The following is a 9,267-nucleotide window of genomic DNA, read 5'->3' as shown; positions in this document are numbered from 1 at the left end:
ATCTGGCTGGTTTTCCAATACTCTAAGGCCACGTTGAAAACAGGTCAGCTCTATATTGTTACATATTGCTGGCTGATTCTAAAGCATAGATCTATCTATGAAAGCTGAGTTAATGACTTGGGAATGGCCGATCAATTGCCATGAATCAAATGTCATTAATCCAATAATGGGAAGATGTGCGTACTTGTGTCTACATGTGAAGACACCTTCTGATGTTAGGATGTTTAGATGCTAGGGGAGTGTGAACAAACTCTAGGAAAGGAAGGTTATGACCTGTGTAGTTAGAACTGTAGATGAAACTTTATATTCCCTATTAAAATGGATTCTATGCTTGCTCAGGAGATTCAGTCCCTCTAATGATAAAAGTTTTGATATCCAGAAATGGATAGTAGAGTTCTTATACTGAAGGACACCATTACTGCGACTTGCTCTAGGGTGCCTCAAGGGATAGTGAAAGGTCAGAAAGCTGTTGTAATAATGTGATGTATCAGAGCTTCCCATTAATAGTATGGAGGGTTTAAAAGGTTCCTCATTCTGAAGACATTCTGTCCTAGGAAGGAGGAGAACATAGCTTCTTGCATTCTCTGGATGCTGATAATATATGAAGTGGCACATCCTTGAACTCTTCAGTGAGACTGGCTCCTCTGAAGTCATTATATTAAGCAAGTGTTAGGGTGCCATGTGCTTATATATTTGTGTGTGTAGTGTGTGTGTGATTAGAGGAAGGCCGGGACTGTAATCCTAGTACAAAGCTGCCTCGGAAGTGTGAAATGTGGGTTATACATTTGTTAAATAAGTATTGTGAAAATGGTGCATACCACATTGCAGCTTACTCCCCATTAATGTTCTGTATTCAGATGAAAAAGGCTGCAATCCTGTGGGAATGTTCAGGGATGCAGGAGAGGATATATTGTTTGATGATATCCTTCCTAACTTGCTAGGATTCCTGGTAAGATCCCTTCTTGTCCCTCTTAAAAGGAATAGACATGACAGTCTTATCAAAGTCAATATAAAAGTAGTTTACTCACAATCATTCAGTTCACAGTTGGATCCCTGAAGGCAGACTTAGGTTGCAAAACTATATACACATGTGTAACTATCCCATTAGGGAGTTAGTGCCTAAGTGACTGTGGACAGGCAGTCACTTCTGCTAACACATGGAACAGCAAAATGGAGAAGAGCCAAAGAAAGGAGCTGTGCTCCCTTGCCCAGGTTAGGCCACACACACACACACACACACACGCCTCTAGTCCCATGCAGAAGAAGTTTGTCACAGCTCAGGAGGAAATGGGAAGTTAGACTCCTGGCTGGTACAAAGCATCCACTAGCATGTCCACTCTAGGAATGTTGTACTTGACAGCTATGTGTTTCACATCCCACAAATCCTATATGCATTTTCATTGAAGTCTTATTGAACTCAGTGGGTCCTGTTTCTGAGTTTATAGGGCAACTGTTTATAGGACTTGGGCATCAAGTACAGAAGGGAGGAATTTTCCCACCAACATATATATACTTAAACCTCCAAATTTAAAACAGCTAAAAACTTACAAAAACAGGCAAGAACCAAAGCAAAATAAGCAAAAGACCAACAACATACATTACAATAAATTTGCAACATGAACATCGCCCTCTGCTCATAAATTAATAAAAGACATCAGTGGTGATATCACCTAGTTACATCCTAAAACATATATCATGGTTTAAAAGGGTTATCCGAACTGCACAGGAGTCCATTTTTCTTCTTTTCTTTTTTTTAAATAAATTTTTATTGATTTTACAACATTTTTTAAACAATACAAACAAATAAAAAGACAAACAAACAAGTATAATTTCATGACCTTTTTTTCATAACCCTCGTCTCTCGGACTTCCCCATACCTCCCCTTTCTGCATCCCAATTTACTAAATTATTTCAGCAGCTTCTAAATAATTTTTGTCAAATATATGTTCTCTTAGTCTTTCCTTTAACTTAACCATATATCGCTGTGTCCCTTTTTCTCTCTACACCTCGGCATTTTAACATTCATCAATTTTATAAAAATCCTTAAGGTAAATTTTAAATTTCTTCCAGTCCTCTTCCGTCGTCTCTTTCCTCTGGTCCCGGATTCTGCCAGTCATCTCAGCCAATGTCATATAGTCCATCACTTTCATCTGCCACTCTTCCACGGTGGGTAGATCTTGTGTCTTCCAATACTTTGCGATGAGTACTCTTGCTGCTGTCGTAGCGTACATAAAGAAAATTCTATCTTTCTTTGACACCAATTGGCCGACCATGCCCAAGAGAAAGGCCTCTGGTTTCGGAGTCCATTTTTCTTCTTTAGGGATAGGACACTAATCAAGATTCTGGCAACCGTGAGTGATCTTAGGGGGTCTTCATCATTTAGTAGATATCTCAGTTTGGCTTCATTCGAATCATCAGTGATTCCCTTTAGATATGGATCAAGAAACTTGCTCCTGGCCGATGAGTGAGAAGCACAATCAAAGATTATGTGATGCAATGATTCCGGTGCCCCACAATTACAATCACATAAGAGCGATATCTGTCCATTGGAAAATCTATTTCTCAGCACGTTCGATGGGAAGGCGTTGAATACAAATTAACTAAATAATACCAAACTTCTCATTCTGCATGCTAATTTCATTTATAGCTCTGCAAGAGATTGCAGTTTGGTTTTTATATATACATACAAAAAGACAGAAGACACAATCGTAAATCTGCCATATCATGAGTAGTTTGGTCCCGAGTGCCTGTGAAAACATGAATGTGACAAAAAGGAAATGAGGAGCCATTCTTCTAAAAGGTAGCAAAGCCTCAGTTTCTATTTGTGTGCATTCTCATTCAGGAAATATATTTAGCCTGTGCTCTTGAACCATCTTACTCATAAGTGTTTGAAATTGTCAAGTTGCTCCCATCTTTCTTTTATGAAACTCTGGCTTATGTGACAGCCAGCTGTGTCCCTCATAACTCTGATAACTGCTGAACAGCTGAGAAGCAGCCCTGATGTAAAGGAATAAGAGGGAGGGTGGCCTGCTCACAAGGCTGACCGTGGCCAGCTTAATGAAACAGCAACCGATCCACGTGCAACTTGCAACTTTTTTCCTTGGGATGAGTAGGAATCCACACCCCTTCTGCATTTGTAAGAACTTGATTATTTATTGCAGCAGCGCCTACATACCCTCCAACCAGGACGCCCATCTTCTGGAGGCACTGTGGTCTAAAGCACTGAGCCTCTTGGGCTTGCTAATCAGAAGGTTCGAATCCCCGCAACGGGGTGAGCTCCTGTTGCTCTGTCCCAGTTCCCGCCAACCCAGCAGTTCGAAAGCATGCCAGCGCAAGTAGATAAATAGATACAGCTGTGGCGGGAAAGTAAACGGTGTTTCCATGTGCTCTGGTTTCCGTCATGGTGTTCCGTTGCACCAGAAGCGGTTTAGTCATGCTGGCCACATGACCTGGAAGAGCTGTCTGTGGACAAGCGCCGACTCCCTTGGCCTGAAAGCGAGATGAGCACCACAACCTCATAGTCACCTTTGACTGGACTTAACCGTCCAGTGGTCCTTTAACTTTTTTTTACTATATATCTCCATATGCCTTTGAATAATAGTTCCATATCATCATCATCATCATCATCATCAAACCTTTTATTGGCATCACATACAAACACCCATAGCAAATCAATACAAAATTACCGCCTTCCCAGTGACACAAAATATTTGTCAAATGAAAGAGGCAAAGCAGTCTAACATTACATCTTTAGGTGTCCAAGGAGATCAGACGTCTGCAATGTGTTTCGCCGGCAAAAAAACAGATAAAGATATTTAGCCACTAACTTGGTGAGCTCCTGATTATTCCCCAATAATAGAAAATGTATGACCTCTAACTCTGGTTTCGTGCTCGGGAATCTGGACTTCATCTGCCCTGACCTACCTTGACTTCATCTTGACTGGAGACTTTAATGCCTGCCTAGGCCAAGGGTGGGAAGTGTCTACAAAAGCATGGGAGATCTTGGATACTGACTGCGTCTCCAGGAAAATGACTAGGAAAAAGAAGCGACCGGTCTCATCTCCACAAGTGAGCCCACAGCAGAAGTGCAATAGTTCCATATGTCTCCCCTCAACAAAGCCAGATCTTGAAAGTTGTCGCCTGCAAGCAATCTTTCTGCAACACAGCCTTCACTTTGGGAAAGAAAATCCCAGGGCGTTAGGAATTAAGAGAACCATGTATTGGACTGCTGTCATTGTTTACTCTTCCTTCTATCTTGACTGAATGCTTGGAAAGGGTGACCAGTGCCAGACTTCAACCTCGGGTTACATACACTTCAGGTTACATACGCTTCAGGTTACAGACTCCGCTAACCCAGAAATAGTACCTCGGGTTAAGAACTTTGCTTCAGAAGGGTGGCCACTAGGGGCGCATCGGAAGATGGCTGACAATAACATCTCTCCGACCCACACGAGGTAATTAAGAGGCTGTGATGGGAGTAAACAGCCTCCCTGCCCCCCCAAGCGTGTGGGGGGGGACTGCCCTTGCCTGCTGTGCCCTATACCACCCCTGAATTTGGGGGGGCACTAGGCAGAAAGCCCTTGTGCGGATCTCGGCGCTCCTGGACGCTGTCTCTGACTCGTGCCTCTAGCTGCAGCAACTTCAAAAGAAACAATTAGGAGGAAGCTAATGCACATATTTCAAGGAAGAAGAGGGAGTAAAGACTGCTAACTGAAGAGATCTCTGATAAACAAGACGGGTCGGAGGAACAAGAATAAATCATGAGAAGACACACCAAGGCTCGGTATATTTGGCAACGGGACTGGATGGGGAGGGGGAAAAACTTTTCTTTCTTTTCTCTATGTGATTAACCAAGAATTCCCCCCCCACACACACACACACAAGTCACAAATGCCGTTTAAATGACTTAAGCTGTGGATTTAAGACTGTGTGGAGATAATTTTCTAACCAAAGCATGTTTCAAGAAGATTGTGGAAAGCATAAGAGCTTTGGAATGACACAGCAAAAAATACCATCACCATTTTGGCAAGTTCAGTCGGAAGACTTATGTCTGGGAGGAGGAACAGATCTGTTTTTATATTGTGGGTGAGCCTCCTCAGAGGGACTAAAGAGCGACAGATTTGCGAGATTAATGATGGAAAGAGTGCTGTTATTTATGAAAGTGATGATATATGGAAACCATCTTGATATGATGATTGGACGAATGGAAAAATTCACACAGGATTATAATTGGTGTTTACCTGCTTAAGGAGATTATCAGAAGAGATCATAAAGAAAAAAAGGAAAATATATGAACAAGATGAGATGTGGAAACAGCAAGATAAGACTGGATAGAATTATGAACATTATTTGGACAGATTTGTGGATCGGAATCCCCCCTCGGAACTTGAAATATGGGTCCCCCCAACAAAAATTTAAAATTCGGCTTTGTAATTCGGAATTTATGTGATTTGATTTGATTTGATTGGTCGGTTAATAAAAAATATTTTTTTAAAAAAAGAACTTTGCTTCAGGATGAGAACAGAAATTGTGTGGCGGCACGGCAGCAGCAGGAGGCCCCATTAGCTAAAGTGGTGCTTCAGGTTAAGAACAGTTTCAGGTTAAGAACAGACCTCCAGAACGAATTAAGTTCTTAACCCGAGGTACCACTGTCCTGTATTAAGCTGCAAAACAGGTGCATGTCTCTGCCACTGAGTAGTGACTAGGTGGGGATGTCGTTACCTGATCAGCTGCAGGGGTCTTGCAAATTTCAGCGGTGACCTGTACGAGGCCAAAATTCGGCACCTGCTTCTCATGCCATCCATTCTGCTCAATTCTTGCGTTTTATTGAAAAGCCATTCCCTCGCCTGAGTAATGGACAGGTGGTGTAGAAGTAAGCTTGGCACCCAGTGTGGCGAAGTTGGTCACACTGCCCTAAATCTGCCTCGAATTGAGATGTTCTCAATTCGAATTGAAGCTGGTTTGTGGGGTGGGGAAAACACATCAAAACAAAGTATTTCACAATAATCTACAGGATCGATGTGCTGCTACTTTTTATGTAAACAGTTTCCCAAACCAGCACACTAGATGCAGAGTAAGTGCAAACACGTACACAGCCCATGTCCAATAGCTCTATCACACTGGCTCTCTGCTGTGTATTCCACTTACAATGGAATAGTTTATACTGGTAAATCAAGCCAGCTTTGACAGGAAATGACCTATGATATATGTAAGAGCTACCTTTCCTGACCAACAGCAAAAAAAACCCAAAACAAACCCACTAGTATAGCCCATCAACATAGCCAGGATTTATGGAGAGGAGGGTTAGGACACTGGGAAACCTCCAGTCATTTCTAGACAGGCCCTGAAGGGGGAAATTGCCGGAAACTATGAGAAGCCAGACGTTCAGGTTCCAAAGAACATTCACAAACCAGAACACTCACTTCCAGGTTTGCGGCGTTCAGGAGCCAAAACATTCGACTCACAAGGCGCTTGAGTTCCGAGGTACGACTGTATTTTTGCCTGTTTCTTGCAGTGTGTATGGCAGACACCCGCAGAAGCTATCCTGGCAAAAACAGTCAGCACACACACAGACACAATTCTCTATTTATAAGGACACATCAGTATGGTAGAAATAGTCAATTTCTAAGCTATTTATCATGCACATCAGCTGTAGGATCCACATGGCAATCTGAGAAATAAGATCAGCGGCGGGTATGAATCAGTATTTGATTATCCATACTGTAGAACTCTATCTCAGACTATATCAATTTTCGTACAGAACAGATGGCAGCATCTTATTTGAATGTACTTGAATAATCGTATTTAGTCCATTGGAAACACACACACAAACTAGAAACAGCTTAAAAGGATCTAATCCTAAAAGCTTATCTTCTGGGCAATAGCCATTTTTCATGTGGAGACAGATCTCACTATAGTTGAGTGTCCCTGCCCTGGCAAACATTTCTAATACAAATAGACCCATCTTTTACAGTAGTTTTCATTAGCAAAAAATATTACAGATCCCCTTTTCATTTTTGGGTTTTTAAGTTAATTATTGCCATGATCTAGCCTGTTCTTATCCCCATGTTGGAGCCTGTGTGCTTGATGTACAGACACAACCTGGCCTGACATGACCCCTCTCTGAACTTGACGTTGTAAAATGCAATGTGCTCTCCAGCATTTGTCAGATGAAGCTGAGTACCAGATACATTTATGTGTGAGAGAAATTCCTCAAAGTGAACTCAGAAGCAAGTAGCACAAATGGCTCGGTGCCTTTTCTATCCATAAAATGACTCTAGAAACCTTTGAAATGTGTACTTCTTACTGGTTAAAAGCATATTGTTTGCAGTGGTATTTTTTCACGTACACAATATTTATATTTTAAGGGTTTCATACAAATATGGCTTCCAAGTACAATTTTTCTCTCTCTTCAAAATTTGGAATAGGGTAGTAAAATTCTATAACAAATCAACAATTATTTGCTAGCAAATAAACATTTTGGTTAATGCCTGGTGAATTTGTTTGATGTTATAGAATGAAAGAGAATAAGACTTTTGGGGTCAGCAATTTTTTTCAGCAGGGGGCCGATCCACTGTCCCTCAGACCTTGTGGGGGGCCGGACTATATTTTTTGGGGGGAAATTAGGCAAGAGCACCACGAGCCCCAGTAGCTGCTTACCTGTGTCTTGTGAGCGGCAGGGGCTGGCGGTGGCAGGGAGAGGATGAGTGGCGCGTGAAAGGGCTCCGGAGAGGGGCTGCTTAAAATGGCAGCTGTTTGAGTGCTGCTGCTGCTGCTGGCACCAACAAAGACCAGCCCCTTTCCTCCTCTAGGCAAGGCGGGGAGAAGCCAGGAGGAGGGAGGGAGGAGGCGCCGGCACCGCATGAGGGAGAGGGAAAGAATGCACTGGCGATCCATGCGGTGATTCCTGGACCATCCGCAGGCCGGATCCAGAAGGCAACTGGCCTTAGTTTGCCGACCCATGGTCTAGAGCGCTGCCTAGTGATAGAAAGGCCAATACTGGGTTTGGATTCAGAGGCTGATTCATAATAATGGAAACAACATCAAAATGAGAACAAGACTTTAAGAAGAGGTAACCAACCAACCCACCGCCATGTTGTTGAGCTACAACTCTGATCGCACCCAATGCATGTTTATTAAGAAATGAGTCCCACTGAGTTCAATGCAACTTAATCCCAGGTACGTACGTATAGGATTACCACCTCCAATAGCACATTGCTGGCCTCTACAATGGCAGGAATGCCTGTAACTCTCATCTTTTTAACCTCAGGTAGTATTGCAATAAGGGACGCGGGTGGCGCTGTGGGTTAAACCACAGAGCCTAGGACTTGCTGATCAGAAGGTTGGCGGTTCGCATCCCCACGACGGGGTGAGCTCCTGTTGCTCAGTCCCTGCTCCTGCCAACCTAGCAGTTCGAAAGCACGTCAAAGTGCAAGTAGATAAATAGGTACCGCTCCGGCGGGAAGGTAAACGGTGTTTCCGTGCGCTGCTCTGGTTCGCCAGAAGCGGCTTAGTCATGCTGGCCACATGACCTGGAAGCTGTATGCCGGCTCCCTCGGCCAATAAAGTGAGATGAGCACTGCAACCCCAGAGTTGGTCATGACTGGACCTAATGGTCAGGGGTCCCTTTCCCTTTAGTATTGCAATATTCAGTGAATGTCACCCACATTGTTCTTTCCCCCTTTCCTTGTTTCTGCCTGAGGTACAACAGAAGGAAGTGCCATCTCTGTTTTATATGGTGTATTGTTGGGGACGCAAGTCTGTCAACCCTCCGGCAACAGTTTCCGTGTGTCTGTAGCCTGTCCATCACAGGAGTGGCTTCGTCTTGACTGCTAGACATGGCTTTGAATGATCCCACTGTCGAGGCAGACAGGAAAGCCTTGCTTAGCTGCTATTAAAGGGTACAGCCCATATCTCGTAAAAAAATAAACGGCGAGCCATGTATTCTCATTGCTCTGTTTTGCACTCAAAAGCGCCAATCCCAGTATCTGGCGATGAGCCAAATCCAGCTGGATGTTAAAACCTTTATAATCAGCCAGTCATGCTAACCCACAACAAAACAAATCATGGGTTCAGCAGTCAGGCCTGAGGTTTCAGAAGGGAGATGCAAGATCAAACCCCTCTTCAGTTAAGGAGTTTATGGGACTAAGAGCCCAATCTACCTCAGAATGGGCAGGCGATAAAATGAGGTTCTGTGGTGACCACTAGCCACTTTCGGGGAGGGTGTGTGTGTGTGTGTGACCTAGTGCCTGCTGTATCCTGAAACTA

Source organism: Podarcis liolepis (genome assembly GCF_965112155.1).
Source record: "Podarcis liolepis genome assembly, chromosome: 1".
Taxonomy (NCBI): Eukaryota; Metazoa; Chordata; class Lepidosauria; order Squamata; family Lacertidae; genus Podarcis; species Podarcis liolepis.
The sequence above is the reverse complement of the archived record's forward strand: the minus strand, read 5'-3'. Positions refer to the sequence as shown.